The 27,275-nt window shown below is 42.6% G+C and overlaps 1 long non-coding RNA gene across 1 annotated transcript; it reads right to left on the bottom strand.

Annotated features, from left to right (window-relative positions):
- On the bottom strand, nucleotides 1-27,275 carry LOC123951393. The gene is made up of 5 exons (XR_006820465.1): nucleotides 27,080-27,275; nucleotides 19,104-19,178; nucleotides 13,736-13,833; nucleotides 10,775-10,910; nucleotides 1-525 (listed from the first exon to the last, which is right to left on the bottom strand). It is a non-coding gene; the product is annotated as an uncharacterized LOC123951393 (long non-coding RNA).

Here is a 27,275-nt window from a genome sequence, read left to right as displayed (position 1 = left end):
CAAGGGGAGGGGTAGGCTGAGCAGGGAGCCCTACGCACATGGGGCTGGATTCCAGGACTTGGGGGTCATGACCTGAGCAGAAGGCAGATGCTTCACCGACCGAGCCCCCCCAAGTGTCCTCCAAGGTATTTTAACCACAGAAATCACCCATTTTTCTCCAGCAGCGTCCCGGATGCTCTTCTGGTGACCGTCCCCCCCCCCCCCCCCCCCCCCGGACAGTTCATTGATTTGTCACCTTTATAGGAGTGGGAAACCCAGCTATGGAGACTTGGGGAGACCGTTGCCTTCTTTTGCATATCTTGTTTGGGGATAAGGAGAAAAGTGAGTAGAAGATGTCCTTCCATGGGTTCCACTTACACGTGTAGTCAGCTCCTCAGACATGCGTGTACACACGCATTTGGTCGAGAGACCTCTGTGTGCTGAGCCCTGCTTACGGTTCCATCCCCAGATTGTTCGAACAGCTCCCAGTACATACTCCAGTGGGCGGCAGACTGCCAGTACGCACAGATGTTTATAGGGTAAGTACTGCGGAGAACAACAAAGGAAGGAAGGAGCATGAAGGGCAATGAGTTTAAGCGAGATGATGTGGAGGGCCTCACTGAGAAGAGAGCATTTTTTTCTCTCCTTTCCTTTCCTTTTTTTTTTTTTTTAAGATTTCATTTATTTGTTTTACAGAGAGAGAGAAAGAGAGAGAGAGCACAGGCAGGGGGAACAGGGGAGGAAGAAGCAGCCCCCGCCTTCCGCCGCACCCCGCCCCTGCACTGAGCAGGGAGCCTGATGCAGGGCTCAATACCACAACTCTAGGATCATAACCTGAGCTGAAGGCAGACGCTTAACTGACTGAGCCACCCAGGTGCCCCAGAAGGGAGCATTTGAATGCATGGAGGATAGTCAGTGACTCAGGCAGGAGGAGGAGGACTTGTTTCAGCAGGGGGCAGCAAGAGAGCCAGCAGGGCTGGAATGGAGTGAGAAGTGGGAGAGGGGCAGGAGCTGAGATCAGAGACGCAAGGGGAGTGCCCGGCCTTGGGAGGGTGATGTAATCCTTTCAGCTTTTACTAAAAAATAAATGGAGAAAAAATTGGAAGGATTTGAACAGAGAAGTGACATCCATGGTTGACTTGGGTGGTAACTGGATCCCTTCTGGGGCAAGGGCTGTGTCCAGAATGGAATGAAGGCAGGGAAAAAGCTGCTGTAATAACCCAGGTGAGACGTGGGCCTGGCTGGGTGCTGTGGAGGTAATAACACGTAGCCAGGTTCTGGATGTAGTTCGAGTGTAAGGGCGGGCACGAATTACGGATCAGTTGAATCTGGGTCAAGAGAGAAAGACAAGAACCAACGATGACCTCAAGGCCCTGGTCGGCAAGTAGGAGATGGTAGTCTTTACTGATGTGGAAAACAGAAGAGGAAGAGAGGTTTGGAAGGGGGAAATCTAAGAATCCGGTTTTGAACTTGCCCTACGTGAGATCTGTTAGATTTTCAAATGGAGATACTAGGTAACGAGTGGGATCAAGGAGTTTGGGCTTTAGGACAGAGGTCCAGGTGAGAGGTAAAAATTGGGATCATCAGTGTACAGATACTACTCAAAGTCCTGAGATCCAAAGAGATCATAATGGGATTAGTAGAGAATGTACCCGCCACCGACAAATGATTAGAGTCCTGAGCCCTGGGGCCTTCGATGTAAAACAGGAGATAAGGTACAGGAGATAAGGAGGAGAGAGCAAAGAGAGGAGTGGCCTGGTCTAATGTCTTGCAAGCAAGTCCAGAGCAGGTTCCAGTGGGGATGGGTTAATCTGCTACATAGAACCTGCAGGTACAGGAATGGGATTCTTTTTGCCATAGCACTGTGCTTCCTCCCATGTGAGTTCTGTGATTTATTTTCCTGGTTCCTTATGGGAAGACATTTAGAGTATTTCCAAGCAATGCTAGAGGAATAACCTGGAGTACTGATTGCACACATTTGCAAGTGAAATTTCTAAGTGTTTTGTTTCTGATATTAAAAGAAAATTTATTTTAATTCTCTTTTTAAGATCTGCACTTCAAAAATCAAGTTACAACCTGCATGCAGTAAAATGTAGGCATTAAATGGCTTGTGTGCCTTAGATCTGCATTTCTCTATTGTCTAATGAGATTTTTCATGTACCTATTGACCATTTGTGATGTGTCTGTTTTAAATCTTTTGCCTGTTAAAATAAATTATTATCGACTGGATGGAGGTATAGTTTACATAGGATAACCTGTATCTCTTTAAAGTGTAAAATTCAGGGGGCGCCTGGGTGGCTCAGTGGGTTCAGTGTCTGCTTCGGCTCAGGTCATGATCTCAGGGTCCTGGGATCGAGTCCTGCATCCGGAGAGCCTGCTTCTCCCTCTCCCTCTCTCCACTTGTGCTCTCTCTCGTTCTCTCTCTCTCAGATAAATAAATAAACTCTTAAAAAATAAATAAATAAGGTGCAAAACTCAATGACTGCTGACATTACAAACCTCTGTGAAGTAGCAACCACCATCAAGACTGGGGGCATTTCGGAACGCCTGGCTGTCTCAGCAGGTGGAGTGCGTGACTGTCGATCTCGAGACTGTCAGTTCGAGCTCCACAATGGGTGTAGAGATGACTTAAAAATAAAATCTTTAAAAAAAGAGAGAGAGAGGGGAAATTTTCCTCTCCCCCAGAAGGTTTCTCGTACTCCTTTGCAGACCCCTCTCTTTGTCCCTTGCTTCAGGCAACTACTGATCTACCTTAGTCACTATAGACAAATTGGCATTTTCTAAAACTTCAGAAGGAATCTAGACTCCAAAAGGAATTATACAGTATGAAGTAGTTTGTGTCTGGCTTTTGAGATTCATTCATGTTGATGTGCTTATGAGTAGTTTGTTCCTTGTACTACTGAATTAGGACTCCATCGTATGGCTACGCCATGTTTTGTTTATCCATTCATCCATTGTTGGACTTTGGGTTATTCCCAATTCTTGGCCATTATCGATATCAATAAAATTGCTATAGATATTTAGGTACAAGTCTTTGTGTAGACATGTGTTTTTATATCGCTTGGCTAAATACCTAGGAGCAGAATTGCTGAGTTGCCGGGCAAATGCTATTTCACTGCTCCTTTTTCCTTTTCTGTTGCTGTATCAAGTCTGCCTTCAAGCTGCTGTATTTTGGTAAGGCTGCCACTACAATTCTGCCATCATTGGCAAGGAATAGCTAAGCATTTTAAGGTAAAGCAGATGTTATTTACACAGTGTCTTGGCAATAACTTGAAACATTCAGATGCTAGAGTTGTGTTTACCCTCATTTCTCCATGTATGTGCCCACAGCTAGAAAATGGAAGAGGTTGGTGACACATTGCTCTAAATAATGTTGTATTTTTGCAAACTCTAAAAGCTTAGCATAACAATAATCTTTATTGATGTTTCAGACTTCCTATAATTTCCGTTTGGATAGAATCTAGAGGTGAGATGGGACATGATAACAGTTATTGGCATGACTAAGACAGCTCAGGAGGGCTGTGTATCCTGCTGCTTCCTTACCATGACTCAACCTGCCCCAAGAAAACAATAGAAAAGGAGTTCCTAGTGGATGCCTCTTGTAATAAATAATGTTGACTCATGTATAACACAAGTCACCTGGACTTCACCAGAAGAGTGCCTACACTCTCTTTAAGCATTAAGAATGGGATGTTAGGGGCGCCTGGGTGGCTCAGTGGATTAAGCCGCTGCCTTCGGCTCAGGTCATGATCTCAGGGTCCTGGGATCGAGCCCCGCATCGGGCTCTCTGCTCCGCGGGGAGCCTGCTTCCTCCTCTCTCTCTCTGCCTGCCTCTCTGCTTACTTGTGATCTCTCTCTCTCTGTCAAATAAATAAAATAAAATCTTTAAAAAAAAAAAAAAAGAATGGGATGTTAATTGGTAAATTAAGATCAGAGATCAATCTCTCTTCATGGGGGGTGCACTTTCTTCAGACTTCTTGAGGAAACGTGGACATACTAAATATTAATGAAACTGCACACTCTATTTCTCATAAAACACTAATAAAATAACTTAAAAATATTAAACTGTAGCTGAAATTGGGGCCATCTGGGTGGCTCAGTTGGTTGGGTGACTGCCTTTGGCTCAGGTCATGGTCCTGGAGTCCCAGGATCAAGTCCCTAATTGGGTTCCCTGCTCAGTGGGGAGTCTGCTTCTCCCTCTGACCCTCCCCCTTCTCATGCTCTCTCTCTCTCTCTCACATAAATAAATAAAATCTTTAAACTGTAGCTAAAATGAAAATAATAAAGATTAGAAAAACTACACACAAATTACAACATTAATTACCAACCTAGTTAGGATCTCTAATATATTTGATTAACTAGATATAAAAAGTAATATTTTTATAGGAGCTTAAAGTAAACATGCACGGTATTAAAAATGAGGATATTTACCACCTAACCAAGGTGAAAATATGAAAGGAAATGGAGCACAATCCATACATAAAAATCTAAAATGAGAAGGACAGTACAGGAAGATAACCAGAGAAGAATCTTTTAAAAGATTTTATTTATTTATTTGACAGAGAGAGACACAGTTAGAGAGGGAACACAAGCAGGGGGAGTGGGAAAGGGAGAAGCAGGCTTCCCGTCGATCAGGGAGCCCCATGAGGGGCTAGATCCCAAGACCCTGGGATCATGACCTGAGCCAAAGGCAGAGGCTTAAGGACTGAGCCACCCAGGGGCCCCCAGAGAAGGATTCAAACAGAATTATAGATGACAATGAAGAGCAAAACAAAAACCCATCCAAATAAGGGGCACATAAAACATGAAAGTATGACTCAAATGGGAATAAAACCAATAGATATGAAAAATATTTTTCTTCCTTGGGAATCAAAGAAGAGAAAACTTAATCACTTATCAGTGGCTTTGATATATATACATAGGGCCAGTGCGTTCAGGTTGAAGCTAGATATTTATTCCTTTACAGTAGCATTCTAAAATTTTGAGAACAATACAAAAAAACAAAACAAAACAAAAAAACCCACTTCAGGATCTTAAAAATGTGTAGACCCAATTAAGGCAACAATACAATATGTCACATTCATCCAAATGTCGCCTTTCAACGTATGGGACAGATACACAAATGACACACCAAAGCGTGCCATCTGTCATCTAACCTGGGAGGGGGAACATCAACCTGCACCTGTTATAACCTAGCCTTTATGCAGAGAACTGGATCATTCAGAAATGACACGGGGTGAGGCCCGCCTGCCCTCCTGGCCTTCCCAGTGTGGGTGAGTCCTCGGTCTCATGTTCCTGCTGCTAGGAATTTGTTCACACCTCCTTTCTGACTGTTTAGAGACCAGAGGAGCTTGACTCGTCCTGGATGGAAGTGACCCGATGAAAGAAAATGTACTATTTATGCAGTGCAGGGACACTGGCTCCAGACCTGAGCTCACCAAGGCTGCCGCTGCCGCACTGGCTGCCCTCCCTGCTGGAGGTCTGACCACTCTTGGTTGCAGGGCAGAGGGGAGGAGGGAAAAGGGAGAAGGGGAGGTGCTTGCGAAGTCATGAAACCTCTCAGGTCGACCCCACCCCCCTCCAAGTCTGTCTTCACGGGGGATGAGCTTGCTGTTCCGACTGTAACAACCACCTTTAGTTAAATGTAAGAAATCTATATTTAGCTAAAGGACGTGTAACGGAATTACTACTTTTGTTTTTGGTATATCCATAAAGTAGATGAACAACCTGGAGAGAACAGTCACCAGATCAAGAAGGGACTGCTTCCTTTCCAAGGAGGAAATGGTGAAGGAAGTCCTAAAAGGTCCTCAGGGATTCTAAATGGATTCGGAGATCTAAATGGGAATATTCGGCGAAGCATCTTCTAGAACATCAAGGAAATGCAATCTTTCTGCATGCTATATAAAGGAAATGTAATATTTTGTAACGTAATGTTGCCAATAAAATGGTCACAATGAAGACTGTGTAGAAACAGGAAGCAATGCAGAATTTCAATGGCAATTTAAAATAGAAACGCATGCAGAATGTGAAGGTTTTATTTATTTATTTATTTATTTGAGAGAGAGTGTGTGCAGGAGCATGCAAGGGGGGCGGCAGGAGGGTAGGAGGGTCAGAGGGAGAGAATCTCAAGCCGACTGCCCACTGACCCCAGAGCCCAAGGCAGGGCTCCATCTCCAGACCCTGGGATCATGACCTGAGCGGAAATCAAGATTTCCCATGCTCAACAGACTGAGCCACCCAGTCATCTCTCGCAAGCAGAGGTTTGGATGCGATAATGACAACAATGTTAAGTGTAAAAATTATTTTCCTGAGAGATAAGATGCAAACATGTAAGCAGTGATTTTGTTCGGGTAGAACAAAGAGCAAGGTGTCATTCGTGGATACTTTTTAAAAGGGTTAAGGCTCTGTTAGTGTTTCAATAGGATTTAAACCTCCTCCTTTCATCATTCGTTTGCACATCTGGGTAATTAAAGCGTCAACTTCAGGAGGCACGTTGTGGCAATAAAATCAATTTCCTCTTCTCAAAAGTAATTTGAAGCATGTATTTCAAGCTTGTAGAGCATATTGGGTTAATTATTAGCATAGAGATCAATTTTTTATATTTGCTCTTTGTCGCTACTTTGCTTTAAATTAAATGATCGGGGGCGCCTGGGTGGCGCAATCGTTAAGCTTCTGCCTTTGGCTCAGGTCATGATCCCAGGGTACTGGGATCGAGCCCCTCCTTGGGCTCCCTGATTGGCCGCAAGCCTGTTTCTCCCATTCCCACTCCCTCTGCTTCTGTTCCCTCTCTCACTGCCCCGCTCTCTGTGTCAAATAAATAAATAAAATATTTTTTAAAAAGATTTTTAATAATATAAAAATAAAAAATTAAAATTAATAATTAATAATAAATAAATTAAATGATAAATAAATAAATTGATTAGATGATCAGTTTTTAAAACACCAGAAACCAACTTAATGACAAATAAAGAGGTTATTGGCAGAAAGAAAGATGTACGCAGACTAACAGAGAACACAAGGAATTAGCAGTACATGATTGAGGGTAGGATACTGTTCAAAACACTGTCAGCTGTATACTCTGGGTTGGTAATAAATTCCGCCTGAGACCATGGTGAAAATATTAATGTTAAAATATAATATAGCCAGGGGAGATTGATCTGGAAAGGGCCAGACACAAATACGCCATACTGAAATAAATTCTTTTCTTCCAATTTCAGGCTCTTATGTTAGTTTTTTTTTTTTAAGTTAGTAAATTTATAACAAACTGCATTGTTAATTTTACTAATGAATTTTTCATATGAATGTTGAAGCGAGGCATCTCGGAAGTCCCAGCTTTCCTACAACTCCCAGCTGAGATATTGTTAAACACTTTTTCCCACCTTAGCTCCTGTGAAAAGAGTTTCTTAGACATTCATTTCTAGGAGTTTTCTAGACCTCAGAACTGTTCAAGCCAAAAAGAAAGAGAAACTAAATTCCAGGTGTGGGATAAGGTCAGGACTTTTTCACTTGCAAATGACAGAAAAAAACAAAACAAAACAAAGAACCCACACACTCTGATTGATTTAAGGCAAAAAAAGAGAATTTACAAGCTAGGCTACGGGCTACTGAAAAGCCTCGAGTGGTGTTGGCAAGTGCAGTCTGCGAGCCAGTCTGGCTCATGGCCTATTGTAAAGCCAGCAAGTTACGAATGTTTTTTTTGCACTTTTTAAATGGTTCGGGGGGAATCAAATGACAGAGAATGCTTCAGGGCACATACAAATTATGTGAAATTCAAATTTCAGCATCCAGTAAATAACATTTTGGGAACATAGCCTTGATCATTAGGTTACATATCATCTGTGGCTGTTTCATGCAGTGAGGCCAGTAGGGTAGTCACGGTAGAGACCATGGGCCCACAAAACCTAACCTATTTACTAGCTGACCCTTTACAGAAAAGAAGTTTCACCCCTGCCCTAGATCCATGCCGGCACTCACACTCAAATTATGCCTGTGCCGTCATCTCACCGTCTCCCACTTTTGCTTTTCTGTGTATTGGCTCCATTTTCATCTTGTGGGGGCAAGAGTGCAGAAAGCCATGGCACGCTCTCTCCTCTCAAGGAGTTTCTCCTTCCCATTCAGTTCAGAGAAAAGAATTGAATCCCGTTGGCCTGCCTGGGTCCATCTGTGTGCCAGTCACCTTGGCCAAGGGAAGCTGTACTCTGATCAGACATGGGTCACTCGCCCTTCCCAGAGCTGGGGACGGGTCAGTGCCACCCCAACCAGGCAGACTGAGAAGGAGTGCTGGACGCTGGACCAACCCTAGCAACTTGAATCTGCTGATGATGGTCTTCCGGCCTTCAGAAATCTCTCTTATTGGAGAAAGACAAGTTGGACGTAAGAGTAGGAGAGACTTGTCTGGAGCTGATGACATGATCATAGATCTATGCAAAACTGCCATCAATACTACAGCATTTAGCACAGACTAGGCTGCCATGTTAACGGCACTTTTGTCCAAATTTAAAAAAAAAACGATAAAGCTTATTTTAAATGTCTATAATGTGAATTTATTTTACATAGGGAACTGAAAGTTAATGGGGAAATACAATTTAGCAAAACAGCAACAATCACAACAAAAAGTCACTAGCAGTGACTCAGCTTTGTAAAGTCAAAGAAATCTAAAGATAAACAGTTCTTTGCCTTGGGACACCTGAGTTAAGCATCTGCCTCCCATCAGGTCCTGATCTCAGGGTCCTGGGATCAAATCCCACCATTGGGCCCCCTGCTCAGAAAGGAGCCTGCTTTACCCCCTGCTGCCACTTCGGGTTGTGCGCTCTCTCTGTCAAATAAATAAAATCTTAAAAAAATATATATTGCCTTATAAATAAATGACACATATTCTCTACTGATAACACCAAATCTCCTTTGCCTTTTAAAAAGATTTTATTAAAAAAAATTTAAAAAAGATTTTCTTTATTTGAGAAATAAATTTGACAAAACCCATAGATCATCTTTGTGCAAAATGTTGTCCTTGTCCCTGGGACTCAATGATGAGCAATCTCCATGCCCCCGCCCCCAAGATTATAGTTCATTGAGGAAGAGATATTAATCAAATCATGCAATGTATAGGGACCTATGAACAAGTATATTAGGTATTAGAGGAACTTAATCCTGTGTCTGTGCATGTAATGGAGTCCAAAATGGACAGGGATCCGGAGGAAGTAACATTTGAGTTGAGATCTAAAGATTGACCAGGATTAGTCTAAGGACTGGTGGCAGGGAGTGAGCACGCCGCAGGAAGAGAGAGAGAAGATGTCAAAGACGTGAGGCCAAAGGGAGCAGGATATGTTGCATAAACTGAAAGAAGGCCATTGGTGGCAAGAACCCCAAAATAGAGAGTTAGTATACATTGAGATGGGCCTACAAATAAAAGCAGAAGTCAGATCATTCAGGAATGTATGGACCGTGTAGAAACTGGAGTTTTGTTCTATGGTTATAGTGGGATGACACCATCGGAAATTGTGTTTTAAAAAGATATCTCTGGGGAAGCCTGGGTGGTTCAGTGGGTTAAAGCCTCTGGCTCGGGTCATGATCCCAGGGTCCTGGGATCGAGCCCCACATTGGGCTCTCTGCTCGGCAGGGAGCCTGCTTCCCTTCCTCTCTCTCTCTCTGCCTGCCTCTCTGCCTACTTGTGATCTCTGTCTGTCAAATAATAAAATAAACCCTTAAAAAATAAATAAAAAAAGATATCTCTGGTAAAAACACAGAATGGATTGGAGGAGACCAAGAACAGAGGTAGAGAGACCAATTAAGTGTGGCTCCAGAAAGGAAAAAACAGGATCATGCTAAGTTTCTGCCTTGCTCACATGGGTTGATGGGCTCCGTCAATGAGATAAGGACCATTAAAGACAATCAGGATTGCGATGGGTGAGTTGGTACTTGAACATATTCAATTTGAACTGCATTTGAAATACCCAAACAGCAGTGCCAAGTGGGCAATTGCTAAATCAAGTCTGAAGCTCCGAAGAAGAGTATAAGACAGAAAATAAAATTTTGAAGAGTCATCAGCATCAATAATACCTAGAGCCATGGGGATAGACGAGTTTACCTAGAGAGAGAAAGTGTACAGACTGGGAGATGGAAGAGAAACAAGTCTCACCTTGATCTTGAAATCCCCACATTTATTGCCCAGGCAGGGGAGGATGAAGGGACAATCAGACGGAGCTGGAGAGGCAGATAGGGAAGAGGAAGACCAGGAGACGGGGTGGCAGGGAAGCCATGGGTAAACAATGATTCACGAAGAAGGAAATGGTCAGAAAGCCAAAGGCTACTGAGAAGCCATGCGGGATGAAGAATAAATATGACCCATCGGATTTGTTGATGTCAAAGTCATTGGTGACATTAATGAGAGCTGTTTGGGGAAAGTCTGGGGGTTGGAAGCCAGATTTTAGTGCGCTGAAGAGTGACTCAGATCCTGTCTTCATAGGACTCCTGACTTTTGATTCTGTCCCTTCTTAATTCCTTGTCTGCACTTTGGGGCTCATCTCTGTTGTGTTTCTCAAACCTGACTCAGCCACGATCTCCATGAGTCCTCTCCCTTCCTAATTTGTCCCTTCGGAGCCCAGATCTTCGTTCTGGACCATCCAGCACCTGAAATAACACAAGAGCTACCCCACAAGTGAAGATAATTGAAGCTTTAGCAATCTCAATGATGGGATCTGGGCTTCGGACTTGAGTGCGGGCTTTTCCACTAACTGCACCAAATCGGAAAGTCGCTTCGGTTCAGTTTCCTCGCCAGTGAAAAGAGAACTAATCATACCTCTTTTACTGCATTGTTGTGAGGATTAACATTCCTGGCACATGATAGCTGCTCAGTAAACGGCGGTTACCTTCTCCAGACCTTCCCATCCTTCCAGGAAATAACGTCCCTTTAACTATCTTTCTAAGAAGCATTCCTAAATTAGAAAAAAATAAAGTTACTGAAGTGATCTATTGTCATTAAGGAGTGTAGATGCCTCCCTGGTAACATGCTTATTCACCCAACATTTATTTATCAAGTGCCTTACGTGTGACAAGCACTGAGCCAGGATTTGGGCGGTCAGTGATGAATCAGAAGGACATGGCCCTGTGCCACATAGAGCTCATATCTAGTGCCGTCGGTATATAAACTTAAAAAGAAAAAAAAAAGTAAGGTCATAAATAACATGATTATAGATTTTGATAGGTGCTGAGGAGAAAGAAAACATAAAGGTTGCTAAGAAACAGAACGAGGGGTTAGGGCGGGTTCCTGTAGAATCACTGGAGAGGTTTTTCTGAGCAGTTAACGTGCGAGCTGCCATCTGAAGGGCATGAAGGAACGACGGACATTTGTCATTCTGGACACTCATGGATAGACTGTCCTGTCCTGTGGTGGTCTGCTAGGAGCTCATGAAGGCGGTTGGGGTGTTAGCCTCCAAACTGAATCCCCATCTGGATGACGATGCATTTATTAACATTTAGTATTTCTCCTTCACCATCTGTCAGTGGAGCAAGAGAACGACCTTTTAAATATTTGCTATTTCTAATCTCTTTGTGGGCTGAGGAATCTCGTGCTCCCGCTGGTTAGAAATAGGGAAAGACAGATGTGAAACTGGCTTTGGATGAGGTCTCTGCCATGAGGCCAGTATCTACACTTCGGAGCCCGAACCTGGCCCGGGTTCATCACACTTCTCAGGGGTCAGTTTCCCTCCTGTGTTCTAGGCTGAATTCTGACAAGGGGGACTTGGGCTAATGGAGCTCTGGACAAGCGAGGTGATGCTGTTCAGTCGTAACAAATTATGACACGTTATCTTTGTAAATTAGCGGACCAGTTGAATCTGCGTGGAGCCCTGGTATGCCAAGGACTAACTGTAAAGCGGGGAGGGCCCTGGGCAAGCAGACTAGTTCCCTCTCTGATTTTGTGGGTTTGTGTCTCTCCACTGATGACTGTCACCTCTGTCACAGGATAAGGTGTTCCCTCATCAGAAGCACTATGTTTGCATTCCCGGGACAGACAACTTTGGGCGGAGAACTGTGTTTCGAGTAAGAGGAAATGTACTAGGAGGAATGCTGAGGTACCTTGTCTCCTGAGTCAAGTTCATGGGTGAGTCACTGGAAGTTCAGAGATATCCTAATACATATTGAACTTGAATTTGATTAGAAGGAGAGTTTTTATAGCAACCCCTTTTCCAGTTTCATCTGAAATTAACTTCCCCTCCTACAAGACAGCTTGATGATGGGGAGGTGAGCGAAAAGGAGAGCAAGTCCTAAAACGACCTTCTATCCTTAAAGAGAGATGGGAATTAGTGTGTTCTATCTGTGACCATAGCTCCCCTATAGGATAATTTTTTTCTTATTTCTAGGTCATCTTCTCTCCTCCAAGAATACCAGCCCCGTTTCAGATAACCCCAAGTCAGGTCCAGCTGGAGAGACAGGGGAACAAAGGGTAGATTTGATATTGAGATTTTATTCTTGCTGCTAAAATGCTTCTCTCAGTTGTGGGGTTGAATCAGAGAATACATCTCCCTCCTCAGTAAACAAAGAGTTCAGCCCCTGAGAGGACTCACGAATTGTAGGACAAGTTTGCAGACACTATCTCTGAATTCAAAACAGAAATGTAGTATTTACATCCTCTTTCTGTTATAGCTTTCCAAAAATCTGGCCTAGCCCAGGAACTAAGAATGAGGGATGAGGGGCTGGGAGAGCTCCAAAGCCTCCTCCAGTGGGTACTAATTTTAGCAACAAATGATTGACAGGCAGTGGGTGTTGTGGAAAGCACTAGAGAGCAATCCAGAGGGCCCGGTGGCAGTGGTCGACCAGGAGACTAATTCACTATTTAACTTCGAGCAAATTGTATAATTTCTTTTGGTTCTAATTTCCTCTACTTAAAAATGACATTGTTCTCATTTTTAAATCCATAATTGTTATGGACTCTTCCAGCTTGGAAACTTTGCTTTGGTGGATGGATAAGGCCCTTTTAGGACCAGTCCACATCTACTGTGAATTTATGGAAGTCCTAAAAATCCATTTAGACGTTTTATATGGGGATGTCGAAGTCAATCCAGCATTAAGGAAATTAGAGGTGGTGTGTACCAAGAGCTACTACATGAAAATGTCCTCCAACGGTTGGCCATTGTTATGTTTATGGTTGAAATTACAATATTTCATTTAAAATCATAACTTAAATTGTACATGTAGCTGATGATAACTATAAAAACAAGACTCTTACAATAGGGCGAAAGACTGGAAAGAAAGAAAATGCACTCTTAGAAACACAGCTCTATTTGGACAATGGAACTAAAGGTTTTTCTCCTTTGTCTGCTTTTCTGCATTTTTATGTTTTTCTTTGAGTATTAACTATTTTGTGATCAATGAACACTATTTTATTTTGAAATATTGTATACTTAGTATCATGCCCAACAATAGTAGTAGCAAAATTATTTTGTCATCCAAATTAATCTGAATAAATGCTTCATATTTATTCCTAAAAACCTTGGAATTGATATTTAAGTACTTTTTTTGCAATTTTCCCCAAAGATTTTATTTATTTATTTGTCAGAGAGAGCGAGAGAGAGAAAGAGAAAGAGAGAGCACAAGCAGGAGCAGCAGACAGAGGGAGAAGCAGCCTCCCCGCTGAACAAGGAACGGGAGGTGGGACTCGATCCCAGAGCCCTGGGATCACCACCAGCGTCCAAGGCAGACGCTTAACCAACTTGAGCCACCCAGGCCTCCCTAGATATTTAATTTCTATGCAAAAACTTACTTTTAAAAGAAACACCTGCGGCAAAGACAGCGCTCAGTTTTGAAGTCTTCTCAGAAATATTTAAATTTAGGTGACTTGTTTGAATTTCACAGGCCATACTGGTAACAGGGAGACAAAATAAGAAGACCCTTCTATTTAGCAGAATTTGGGAAATATCAACCTTTTGATACTTAGAAAACTTAGCAGTTAAAATGATTCGCTGGAATTTTGGCATCAGACACTCCACATATTAGTTTCTTTTGTAGGATGAGAAATCTGGAAAAGGACTCTGTTCTTTTTAGCAGTCCAAGGGCCATTACACCCCATCTTGGTTTGAAATTCCTCACTTTTTGTTATTTACATTGGTTCTTATTCAACACTTCTCTCTTTCTACATTTCAAATAAAGTCAGTCTTGTTACTCTATTTTTAGGACATGCGAATTCTAACTCTTTTTCCTGCCCCTGCCCTCCACCAAACTTTGAAGATTAGATTTCATTTCAAGTTTTTACGCCCTAGCTGAAAGCCCCACGGAAGTCTTCTTGCTCCCTAGATTTCTGGTGGGAAATGGTTTTTTCTGTCTCTCTGAGCAGGAATAATATTGCAATCCTTTACTTTTCCCACAGGGAGACCAGAGACAATGCCTTTTGGGAAGGAGAGGTCCCTTGCTGTCTGAGCAATGATGGCGGCCCAGCTGGCTGCTATCTGATGCTTCTCATGGAAGCTTCCATGACGTGTGCCGGCAGCAGGAGGCCTGTCATCAGCTCCCATCCCGCAGGGTCACTCAGCCATCCCTTCTTGCACTTGTAGCTGTTCGTCAGCTCATGCCATCCGTGCTTCTGCCATCAGTGGCTGCCACTGGCTGCCAGCAGCTCAGTCCCCCAAAGCATGCCTGACTCCAAATGCTCTAATGAGAAAGCCCAGCAGCCATCATCATTTGGAACTTGAAAGGGTTCTCTGTGTTTCTGCAGGCGCTCTCCCCTCTAAGTCGTTTGTTGCATCCATGGTGTCTAGTGAGCTGAGGGTCTCTCCAAAGTGCAAACTCAGCTCAGTCACGCAGAGCCCGCGGGGATGGGTAACTTCATACCAGGCTCTTCCCATGACCACCATTGGTTCCTTCCTTCATTCATTCATCAATAATTGTTTATTGAATGCCGGGTACGTGCCAGACACTGTGCGAGGGGTTGGAATTTAAACATTGGCTGAGCCTCTGAGGGGAAGATTAGTAGGAAAGATCCAAGTTGAAAAACAAAGCAAAATGAACGACAGAATTGATTACACAATGTCAGAAATGTCTTTAGACCAACCACAGAGTAGAGCGGAAGCAAAGATGAACCCTCCTCCGAGATCGCCTCAAGTCTTCACGGATGAGGTGGATAATCGGGCTTTCTTTCCGAACAGGGTTGGAAAAGCAGCAAGAAGAACACGTATGACGGCTACAACTTATAGAACAGCCTGCAAGGTTTTCCGTATTGACAGAACCCAAGTTTCTGAAAACCAGGATGTTGCAGGAGATTGAGCTAGCAAGGAAGAAAAGGGTCATGGCATGACAGGCATTATATACGCTTTGCTAAGGAATCTGCACTTTTTTTTTTTTAAGATTTTATTTATTTGAGAGAGAGAGAGAATGAGAGAGAGAATGTGAGGGGGGGGAGTAGTAGGGGGAGAAGTAGACTCCCCACTGGGCAGGGAGACCCATCTGGGACTCGATCCTGGGACTCCAGGATCATGACCTGAGCCACAGTCGCTGAACCAACTGAGCCCCCCAGGCACCCGTGTCTGTACATACCCAACGTGTACTGTCAGAGCAGGAAAGAAAGAAACACTGACCCTAATTCTAAAAGGTAGCTCTAAAGATAATCCCCTGCCAATGTGTAGGAAGGGAAGGCAGAAGGAGATGCCTAAAGTGAGGATAAGGGGCATCTGGGTGGCTCAGTGGGTTAAGCCTCTGCCTTAGGCTCAGGTCATGATCCTGGGGTCCTGGGATCCAGCCCCACATCGGGCTCTCTGCTCCGCAGGGAGCCTGCTTTCTCCTCTCTCTCTCTCTCTGCCCGCCCCCCCCCCCCGGCCTACTTGTGATCTCTGTCTGTCAAATAAATAAATAAAATCTTTAGAAAAAAAAAATAAAGTGAGGATAAAGTGTTTGGGTTACTGGAATCGTTTGCAGCTTTGGAAGCCTTTGGAAATGCCCTGGTTGGGGCTACGCTCTTTCAGAGGAGCTGGGACTGACAACCGGTGAGGACTGGGAGTAAGGGAACACCCGGGATGCAATAGCGGAGATCGCCAGGGCCGAGGACAGGTCAGCCTCCAGGTGACACGTGTTTGTTTTCGAACATATCTGGATGCCCTTTGGGGCCTCCCTGAATTAATTAGAGGTAAGCAGCAGCGTGCTGCAGCTGAGATCCCGTGAGGTAATGAGCCCCCGAACTTTGATTTTAAACGATAAACATCTGGGGGCGTTTGAATTTTTTTTCTGAGGCCCAGACAGAACGTAAGAAGTGTTTGTCACGCGGCAGAGTATTGAACTCTCTAAAGTGAGATTTTGTTTCTTCCTGACGACGAAAATAAAATTCAAGAGAGGCTGAATCATTTGCCCAACATCACAGAGTAGTACCCTTGCTGTTTCTCTAAGGGAGAAATCTCGGCGCCTGGCTTCATTTCTGATTTTCTCTCCTAAATGAGAATTTGTGGAATTTTTCCTCGGAGCACAGTAGTCATTTGTGATGATGAAACTCACGTATTATTCCTAAATGAACAAACACAGTAAGTTTCTGTAATAACATGTGTATAAAAATGTGGTTTTCAGCAACCAGCCACTGTAAGGTGAGGTAAGTCTCTGCTGCCGTCCCTACCCCACCCTATTTATTTTTCAAAACCATAAAAGAAATGAAAGCATACACCCTAAGTTCCAACACACAGACACTTTTACACACACACACACACACACATCAGGAAATACAACATCAGGTTTTCATAAACATTACTCGGCCACATGCGATGTATTCTGAGTTAAGTACCCCGCAAACATCATCACATCTTGTCTTCCAAATGACATTTCTTTCATGTGGTCTGTGGACAGTGTTGCAATTATATATTGCTTGTGTGTTACAAACTTGTGAAAGTGGTTCGAGCCATATTTTCATTGTTACAAAAAGTAGCACTGAGTGCCCGTGCGGTGTACTGTGGCAGGACATGGGGAGGAATCTAACACAGGAGGGGCACCTCCCGGCTCAGTCCTTGAACATCTGCCTTCGGCTTGGTCATGATCTCAGGATCCTGGGATTGAGCCCCACATTGGGCTCCTTGCTCAGCAGGAAGCCTGCTTCTCTCTCTCCCACTCTCCCTGCTTATGTTTCCCCCTCTCACTGTGTCTCTCTCTGTTAAATAAATAAATAAAATCTTAAAAAAAAATAAAGGCCATCAGTCAATTGCGAGATTAAAGGTTTCACAATAAATTAATAGAAATATCTTGATGGATTCTCCCTCAGAACCCAGACACTTAACGGGCTCGGTGCTCGCTGAACCACCCACCACCAGCTCCCTAGAGGAGAGTGAACTCCTTTGTCTCTGTTTTGTTTCAACTAAAACGGAAACAGGTGTGTAGTGGGGCATTAAGGGTTGTGCCGCAGAGGGAAGATCACCAAATTATTATTATTATTTTGTAAAAGATCTTATTTATGTATTTGACAAACAGATCACATTAGGCAGAGAGGCAGTTAGAGAGAGAGGAGGAAGCAGGCTCCCTGCTGAGCAGAGAGCCAGATGAGGGGCTCCATCCCAGGACCCTGGGATCATGACCTGAGCTGAAGGCTGAGGCTTTAACCCACTGAGCCACCCAGACACCCCAATCGCCAAATTCTTAATGTCAAGGTCGTCAGAGCAGCAAAGATCCCAAGGATGGTTTTGTGTTTGTTGTTGTTGGTGGTGGTTTTTCCTGGATTGTACCGTTTACTTCGCCATTCCTCCACAGAAGGACTCCTTCTACTCCTTACACGTGATCGAGATGGATTTCTGTCAGTTGCAACCTAAAACGTTATCTTGAACATAATAGCGATTGGCATAGAATATACAGGATATGCCTATGGAGTAATGAGATCAGTCCCACAGAAGTTTTTTTGTTTAGATCGTGCAGGACTTTGCAATCATGACCTACTGGCAAGTGGTCAATTTCCTAAAACTGGCGGGCTTAGCCGGGAGCTCAGTGACCATATGTCAGGACAGGGAGCACTGTGGGCGAGATCGTTCTGATGAATGCCCAACTCCATGGTTTAATCATGGCCAGTGATGTTATTACACAATTATGTCATGTAAATAGATGGTGACAAGCAGTCAGCCATACAAATATTAGACATAGATTCAGTGAACGATTTAGATCACACATCTCTGCTAGTATGAGAGTTTTTGGTGTGGTACCAAGTCTGGAGTGAAAATGAGTTGTATATTCAGAGATTGAGATAAAGGGCAAATTAATACCTACTCCTCAATGTCTGGGAGAATTTCCAGCTAATTATGAAAATTAAACTTCTGAATGCTCCTTTTTATTTTATATATAAGTGAAAAAAGTAGGTTACACTTTTACAGCACACTACAGTATTTGGCTTTAAAACATCTTTTACAAAGACAGAAAATGATCGTGAAAATGATAAAAACGAATTTTTGAAAAGCGTCTTATTCATGTAAGGTTCTATTTATTAAAACTATTTTTTTATTAAAATAAATAAACGACCTCTTGGCCTCCAAGTCCATGCTATTCCACTTTCAGTTTTTCAGCTTTTACACAGCCATGCCAGTAAGTTATCAAAACTAACCAAAGTGGATTTTACTGTGGAAAGTCTGACTTGAAATAGTTTTTACTGTGTGTGCTTTTTCCAGATAGAACTTGTAAAATTACCAAGAAATGAATGTTTTATTTATTTATTTATTAAGATTTTATTTATTTGTCAGAGAGAGCACAAGCAGGGGGAGCAGCAGACAGAGAAAGAAGCAGGCTTCCCACCGAGCAAGGAGCTCCATGTGGGACTCAATCCCAGGACTCTGGGATCATGACCTGAGCCAAACGCAGCTGCTTACCCCACTGAGCCTCCCAGGTGCCCCAAACTGAATATTCTAAAAAACAATATTGTAAAATGCTTCCTCACCCCCTGGGCAGTTACAGAACTCAGGTCGTTTTAGTCTGTTCCTTCTCTGTGCTGTCAAAAAGGAAGCTTCGACCCTCCTTTTGAATCTTTTGTTTACCCGCTTGTTCTCCTGCAAGACAATAAGCCCTTCAAGGGCAGGGACTATTGTTTTATTATTTGATTTTGGTTTTGGTTGTTATATGTTGGGGTTAAAAATGGCACACATCTACAATTTAAGTCATGAATATACAAAAAAGAAAGTTAAAAAACTTACCTCAAATATCATTAATAAGATAGCCTTTCTTGGTATCTGGTGATTTTTTTTTTCTAAATATCTGTTACTGTGTAGCTGCAGATATGAAGATAGAAAAAATATAAAGACAAATAATTTTAGAAAAAGAGAGTCAAATTACTTACGCTATTTCAAAATAAGTTATATTACATATATTACATTTAAGTTTATTTGAACTTAAAAGAAACTAAGTTGGGGCGCCTGGGTGGCTCAGTTGGTTAAACATCTGCCTTCAGCTCAGGTCATGGTCCCAGGGTCCTGGGATGGAGCCCTACTTAGCAGGGAGCCTGCTTCTTCCTCTCCCTCTGCAGCTCCCCCTGCTTGGGCTCATGCTGTCTCTCTGTCAAATAAAGAAATAAAAATCTTAAAAATAAAAACAACTAAGTTAATTTGAAAAAACAACAGAAGCTTTTTTTTCCATCACAATTCTAAATAATCTCTTTACATTAAAAAGAAAAGTTGTACAAGGTCTATTACTTTATAAAAGACCAAGGTTCTTATTTGAGTTAACTAAATATTTCAATATTAGTCTTTATTTATTCTCCTATAACCCTGATTTTTCTCATTTATGTTATATACATTTTAAAGCTTCTATTCTGGGGCACCGGGGTGACTCAGTCCTTAAACATCTGCCTTCAGCTCAGGTCATGATCCCGGTGTCCCGGGATTGAGCCCCACATTGAGCTCCCTGCTTGGTGGGAAGCCAGCTTCTCCCTCTCTCACTACCCCTGCTTGTGTTTCCTCTATTGCTGTGTTCCTCTCTGTCAAATAAATAAATAAATAAATAAATAAATAAATAAATAAAATCTTAAAAAACAAAACAAAACACTTCTATTTTGAGGGGCACCTGGGTGGCTCAGTTGGTTAAGCATCTGCCTTCCCCTTAGGTCATGATTTCAGGGTCTGGAGTTGAGTCCAGCATCAGGCTCCCTGCTCAGCGGGGTGTCTGCTTTTCCCTTGCTGTCTACACTCCCCCCCCCCAACTGCCCCCCCCACCGTCTCATTTATGCTCTTTCTCTCTCACAGACAAATGAATAAAATCTTAAAAAAACACAAACAAACAGAACTTTTTTTTTTAAAATTGTATTTCTTTATTTGACAGAGAGAGATCACAAGTGGGGAGGGAATCAGGCTCTCTGCTGAGCAGAGAGCCTGATGTGGGGCTCAATCCCAGGATCCTGAGATCATGACCTGAGCCGGAGGCAGAGGCTTTAACCCACTGAACCACCCAGGCGCCCCAACAAATAGAACATCTATATTGAGAGGATTGTAGACTCACATCTACAAAGTAATAAAATAAATAATATAAAGAGATCTTTCTACCCTTCACCCAGTTTCCCTCAAAGATCACATCTAGCATGCGTGCAGCATCACAACCAAAAACTCTGCATGAATGTGACCCATCAATCTTATTTAGTTTTCCCCAGTTTCACAGACGGGTAGTTCTATGCAATCTTATCACATGTGTAAATTTGTGTGAGCCCCCTCCCCCCCACAACAGCCAAGATACAAAATAGTTTCCATCACAAGGATCCCTCAAACCCTTGCGCCAAGGATCTGTTCTCCCTGTAATTCTGTCATTTCAAGAATATTACACCAATGGACCCATGCATTATGTAAATATTTGATACTGACTTTTTTACACTCTGTGGAATCCCCTTGACATTGACTAAGTTGCTGCATGTATCAGTAATTTGTTCTACTTTATCGGTGAGTCATATTCTGCAGAATGGATGTTTCCTAGTTGCTTATCTGGTAACTCACTGAAGGACATTTAGGTTATTTCCGTTTTTAGGCTATCACACATACGTTTCTCTGCACATTTATGTATAGGTTTTTCAGTGAACATAAGCTTTCATTTCTCTGGAATAAATACCTAGAAATATATTTGTTGGATTATATGGTATAAGTTTTGTAAGAAACTGCTATACTCAGAGTGGTTGTATACCATTTTAAATTCCCACTCACAATGGATAAGTGATTCAGTTTCTTTGTATCCTTGCAAGCATTTGATATTTTCATATATTGTATATTCAATGGACATTGGACATATATTCAAATATATATTCAAAATGGACATATATTCAATGTCCATGGCAATAATATATTCTTTCTTACAATCACTGTTCACCACTTCTCTTTTCACAGTTGTATACTCAAACAGGTTGAAAACTCAAGACAAATGAATGCTGTCTTTGGATTGGTGGATGGATTTTATTATTTATTTATTTATTTATTTTTTAAAAAAGATTTTATTTATTTATTTGACAGACAGCACAAGCAGGCAGAGAGGCAGGCAGAGAGAGAGAGGAGGAAGCAGGCTCCCTGCTGAGCAGAGATCCCAATGTGGGGCTCGATCCCAGCACCCTGGGATCATGACCCGAGCCGAAGGCAGAGGCTTTAACCCACTGAGCCACCTAGGCACCCCGGTGGATGGATTTTATTAAGCACTTTTGTTGTGCCTTGTGTTTAAAATCTTTTTTTTTTTTTTTAAATTTGTCAGAGAGAGAGAGAGAGAGACGGAGAGCACAAGCAGGAGGAGCGACAGGCAGAGGGAGAGCAGGCTTCCTGCCGAGGAAGGAGCCCATTGTGGGACTTAATCCGAGGACCCTGGGATCATGACGTAAGCCGAAGGCAGACGCTTAACAGACTGAGCTACCTAGACGTCCCCCTTGTGTTTAAAATATTATTTAGGGGCACCTGGGTGGCTCAGTCGGTTAAATGTCTGCTCTTGATCTCAGCTCAGGTTTGATCTCAGGGTGGTGAGTTCAAACCTTGGGTTGTGCTCCATACTTAAAAAAAAAATCTTATTTAAAAAATATTATTGGTGTAATTGTTCCTACATTCTCGCATGGTTGAGAATCTTTTTGGCCTTTATACTTGAAGGAAAACTTGAGTGTAACAATTCGAATGGGCATTGTTCCATTGTCTTCCTGCATTTCTGGTTATTACAAACAACCTGAATTCTTCTCACCCTCCCCACTCCTTCACCCCTGGATACTTTGAGGTTTCTTTATCCTTTACATACAGTAATTTCACTGGCTATATCTTGCTGTGAATTTTTTTAATGTGTTTATTCTGGGTTAATCTGCATAGTCAAATATTTCCTTATTTTATAAAAGCTTTCTTGTATAATTTGGAGAATTCCTGTTTACCTTTTCCTGTGCTGTTCTTTAAAAATGACAATTTATTTCACCTTTGGCAGACTCTGCCTACTGGGAAGCAATAGCAATAGCCCACTGATACAGTCTCGTCTCTTCCATATTCCACGGTGTTGACGCAGGTCTTCCTGGGGACAGTCTGCGGTCACCGTTGTCTCTCTGCATCTCGCAGCTGTGATCTCAGTGATCTAACTGACACATCTCCCGACTGGAGCTTTTGGAGGGAATCCGCAGTCCTGCCTGACCTGTCCTGAGGTCAGACGGTAGCAACTGGCAAACAGGCTTCGTTGTTTGTCACGTGAAGTTAGGACATTTCTTTGATTCCTAAAGTGCTGTTTTTCTTTCCCCCTTTCATCATGTTCTGGTTGTTTTGAAGGATTTCAGGAAGGAGAATAAAAAAAAAAATGCCCAGTGCATCTATCTTTAATAGGACCCCGTGTTCACCTTGTTCTCCTCCTGCTCCAGGCAACATTGACACAGAGCTGGGTTATACTTACTGAATGACTGACTAAATTAACAGATAGATTGTGTTCTGTACTAAAGAGAAGTCATAGACAATGATAGTGGCTGTAATCAACTAAAAGAAGTAACCAAGACTGGCTCTGACAAACATGATTGAGTGGCCCGTTAAAGAACTGTGGATATTATTCATCATTTTCTGAATTGCTCATATACAAATCAAGTAAATGAGTCTTTAATAATCTGTTCCCATTGTGAAAATTGCTAAATTAAAAGATCATTATAGTCCAGTAATTTTGGTTGTAAGAATATAGCTATCTTCATTAAGCTTCTGCCAGATTTTAACTATTGTAATTACTATTGAAATTTCATGGGAAAGAAGAAATAAAAGAGCTTCCAGGTGGCAAGAATAATCTGACGGCCATACCATCAGGTTCTTGGGTTTTCTCATTGACCCTGCCCTTTGTGTTCAACACAGGTCTGGGCACACAAAGTATGAATGATAGCAAGGCTCTGGTTTTCTGAGGATGCTGGTAAAATTATGAGAATAATTATAAAGTTTAGAACTCTGAAATCTTTTAGTCTTAGGTGTAAATATTCAAGTAAGTCTTTATTAAACTTAATAAATGTCAACCTAAAAAAATAAGTAAACAAATGAATCAAGGAACTTTTGCATGTTGTTGAGGGGAGGGGGACAAAAGAGGCACAACCACTGGAAATTGGAACTATCTACTAAAGGTGAAAAATGCATTGTCTGCCAAACAGCAATCTAACTTCTAGATATTAGACCTGACAAAAATTCATACCCATGTGCACTAAAAGACATGTACAAAGTATTTATAGCAGCGTTGTTTACAATAGCTCTAAATTGGAGAGAACTAAAATGTCTATCAGGAGTGGAAAGGACAAATTATGGTAATTCATATGAGGAAATGTTATCTATTAATTTAAATTAATGAACTAGAGCTACACGGATCAATCTCACAAACATAATATTGAGTGAAAGAGGCCATGCTCAAAGAAATTCATATTGCCCCATGCCTTTGACATAAATCCAAAACCAGGTAAAACCATGCGTTGGAAGTCAGCATGGTGGTTCCTTCTGGGTGAAGGGAGGGGATCCAGACTGGCAGGGACAGGAGGGGAGCTTCTGGAGTGCAGGCAAGATTTTACTTCCTGACATGGTGAAGGTTACACGAGGGTGTTAACCTTGTGATCAGTCATCAAACTGTTCACTCTTGATTTGTCTTTTGGTGGATATTATAATAACCCCCCCAAAAGTTAAAAAAATATAGAAACAAAAAAAATGTAGAAACAAATCAACAGAACCGGGACTTTTAGACAGGAGACTGGAAAAAGAAGGGGATATAGTTGAAAACAAACCTGGCATGTTGCATGTGTATGTGTGATTGTGTGTGTGTGTGTGAAGGTTAACACTAAGCATCTTAGGAAAACAAGTACATATGACAACTCTTCAAACAAAGAGACAATTTCTAAAGGAAATCCTAATAAGTACTAATTTACATTAAGAAAACAGAGTTGTTTGGGGTTGGGCAGAGGAAGAGGCGTATGACTTCTTTAAAGATGTCAGTGGGATGAAGACTAAAGGGGAGGAGAAGTAAATTCACCTTAAAGGATTGCTCTTATATGATGAAGTAATGATGAAATAGAATTTCAGGGAGGGAAATAGTTGGTCCCCCCTTCCTTTTTTAAGGGAGGCTCCATGCTCAGCATAGAGCCCAATGTGGGGCTTGAACTCACCACCCTGAGATCAAGACCTGAGCTGAGATCAACAGTGGGACACTGAACTTGTTAGGTCCGTTATTAAACGAAACGAGACTGAGACAAAGTGAAAGTTATTTAGTTTTATTTTATGATAAGTATTAGAAGATTAGACTGGTTGGCCAGGGGAATGAGACTGAGACAAGGTGAAAGTTATGCAAAGCTCTATTCTATGCTAAGCATTAGAAGTCAGACTGACTGGCCAGGGCCCTCTCCGAAGAGAGCGACCACCCCCAGCTTACGGACTACCTTTTATAGAGCAAAAGTCTGGCCACACATAGGTGGCCAATGAGATTGTAGTCATGTTAGGTCACATGCAGGTGACCAATTGAACTACAATTTACCCTATAGTAGCTGTTTGACCTAACCTATTACTCTGGTCAGAATTGGTGCTCAAGGTTGGTGCCCAAACGGCGGGGTTTACATTCTTTGGTGGTTAGGGGAAAAGTATGTGTGTTTCTTACTGATTGGATGTCTCCACCTGGCCCGACTCGTCCTGTATTCTGGGCTCTGTTATCAAGAACTGGCCGATCTGGCCTTGTATTCTGGTCTCTGTTATTAGGAACTGGCTGACCATATTATACTGGTTTCCCAGACTTGCTTCTAATTAGGTAAGTTTCTCTGGGGGGCATGGGGGATGGCAGGGTCAGTTTAAGTTTTACTGCACAAACAACAAAATGGCCTTTAACCAAGATGGAGTCGCTCTGGCTAAATAGGTCCTTACAAACTGACTGAGTCACCCAGGTGCCCCAAGTTGGTCATTTTTTAAAAAAAAATATCGTCGTATCATGTTTATCTCCGAAAGCATAGTAAAAAAATGTGATTAATGCAACGAAAAATACAGTGGAAATTCAAAACAATCTTGCGGAAAATGGTATTAAAACATCAAGAGATGATGACAAAAGTAAAGGAAAGACAAAATAATATACAATCATTTACCAAATGGGTATTAAGAGTATCAGTAACTACACTATGTGTGGTGGGAAGCCGCTAAGACGGACTCCAATATCCTTGCATCTTGGTTACATTTTGTGTAGTATGGTCCCCTGAATGTGGGCTGGACTAAGTGACTTGTTTCTAAGAATAGAACATAGAAAGTGGCAGGATGTCCCTTCTGAGATTAGCTGACAAAAGAACTGTGGTTCCGGTCTTGGACTGCCCTCTCTTGTTCCTTTGGGCACTTGCTCTGAGGAAGCCATTTCTACTCTGCGACTTTTTCTTTTCCTCTCTCTTTTTCTCCATTGTGGAAAATAAATGAAGGCCAATCAAAGGAAAAGAGGTGAAGACTATTGAAGCAGAGCTTGTTCTAGCAAAGGGGTTTTCCATCATCAGAGACTCAAAGGCAGACAGAAATGTGGGGAAACTTTCTGGTAGAAAAAAGGGAAGGCTCCAGGTGCCCTGAAGGGAGGCTGCTGGTGTGTGGAAAGGACAGGCAGCAGCTAGAAGTGAGGCACACTCTGACATTTGTTAGGGGTACATATTTGCATTTCTCTGATTGATCCTAAGCTGGAAAGGGGGACAAAATGAAGGGGAGCTGTCAACGATTAATCAAGTCCTGGCCATTTGAGGCCAATTATTATAGTGATTGCTGTTTGGATTTTTACGAGACAGAACTGTCTGATTTCCTCCAAGTCTGACTTCCAGCAGGTTGGCTGCAAGAGGGGAGAGAAACAACCGGATAAGGATGCAACTGAAGGCCAAGGAGGGGAGCATTTACTGGGGAAATGCATCTAGCCTCTTCTTGCTTAACTTGTGAACCAGCTTACTGACCTTGGCCAAAGGCTCCTAGAGTGAAGCACTGTTTTATTCAGAATTTCATTTGGAGTCCTCACACACCAATCAAGACATGCTGTTCACCGGACTTGTGAGAACTCATTCCCTTTCTTTCCAAAGGCACCTCACAAATGACCAATTTTGTTCAAATCAAATGTTTCCCAGAACGGCCAGTGAAGGCCCAAATAATCTTTGGTGAAGTCGTGCCGTTTAGAAAGATGGGCACAAGAATTAGGATTGTAATGAGAGTTCACACAAGAAGCAGGAGTTTTTCCTGGTAGAGGAGAGGATTTAGACTTACAGGACCCCGGGAAACTTGGCGATGGTCATTAGCAATGCAATGCTTGGGCACCTGGTCTTGGGCTTTTCAGCGGACAGCTGGCTGCCCCCAACCAGGACCTGACAGTCTGTGCTCCCTGCAGGTGGGGCTGTCTGCTGCCTCTGGATCAAAGCCAACCCTACAGAACACAAAATTAAGACGGAAGGAGAACCTCCTCCAGCTTTACTGGTGACCCACAGCAAAGTTTGTCTAAGTGGATACGAGTCACTGAAAACTCGCCAGTCTATGAGGTCGACTTGAACGACAGGCTAATAGGGCCTGTGCTTGTATTCTGAACGATTCTCTTTTTTACAACAGCCCAACATGAAACAGTGACACAGAAGACAGCAAAAAGGAATGACAGGAATGGCTAGATTCCACCAAGAATCCCAAACAAAGGAGAATGGATAACAAAGCTCAGGTAGCCAATGAAGTCATTCTAAAGAGAGCCAAAGCTGACTTACCATGTCTTCCTGGGCTGAACAAGCCAGGAGCATTGGAGCACAGGGCATCCGTGGGTATCATACCTTGTTGAAGGCAGGATCCACAGCAGTGGCCGGTGCAGACTGGTTTCACTAGGGCCTCCCCAATTAACTGTGGAAATAAAGAAAGACTAACTCGATGAGAACAAAGGCTATTTGTTCAAAGCTGTAGCAAACA

The sequence above is a fragment of the Meles meles genome, chromosome 10 (genome assembly GCF_922984935.1).
Source record: "Meles meles chromosome 10, mMelMel3.1 paternal haplotype, whole genome shotgun sequence".
NCBI classification, from domain to species: domain Eukaryota; kingdom Metazoa; phylum Chordata; class Mammalia; order Carnivora; family Mustelidae; genus Meles; species Meles meles.
Note: the sequence above shows the minus strand (reverse complement) of the source record. Positions and strands in the feature narration are given on the sequence as shown.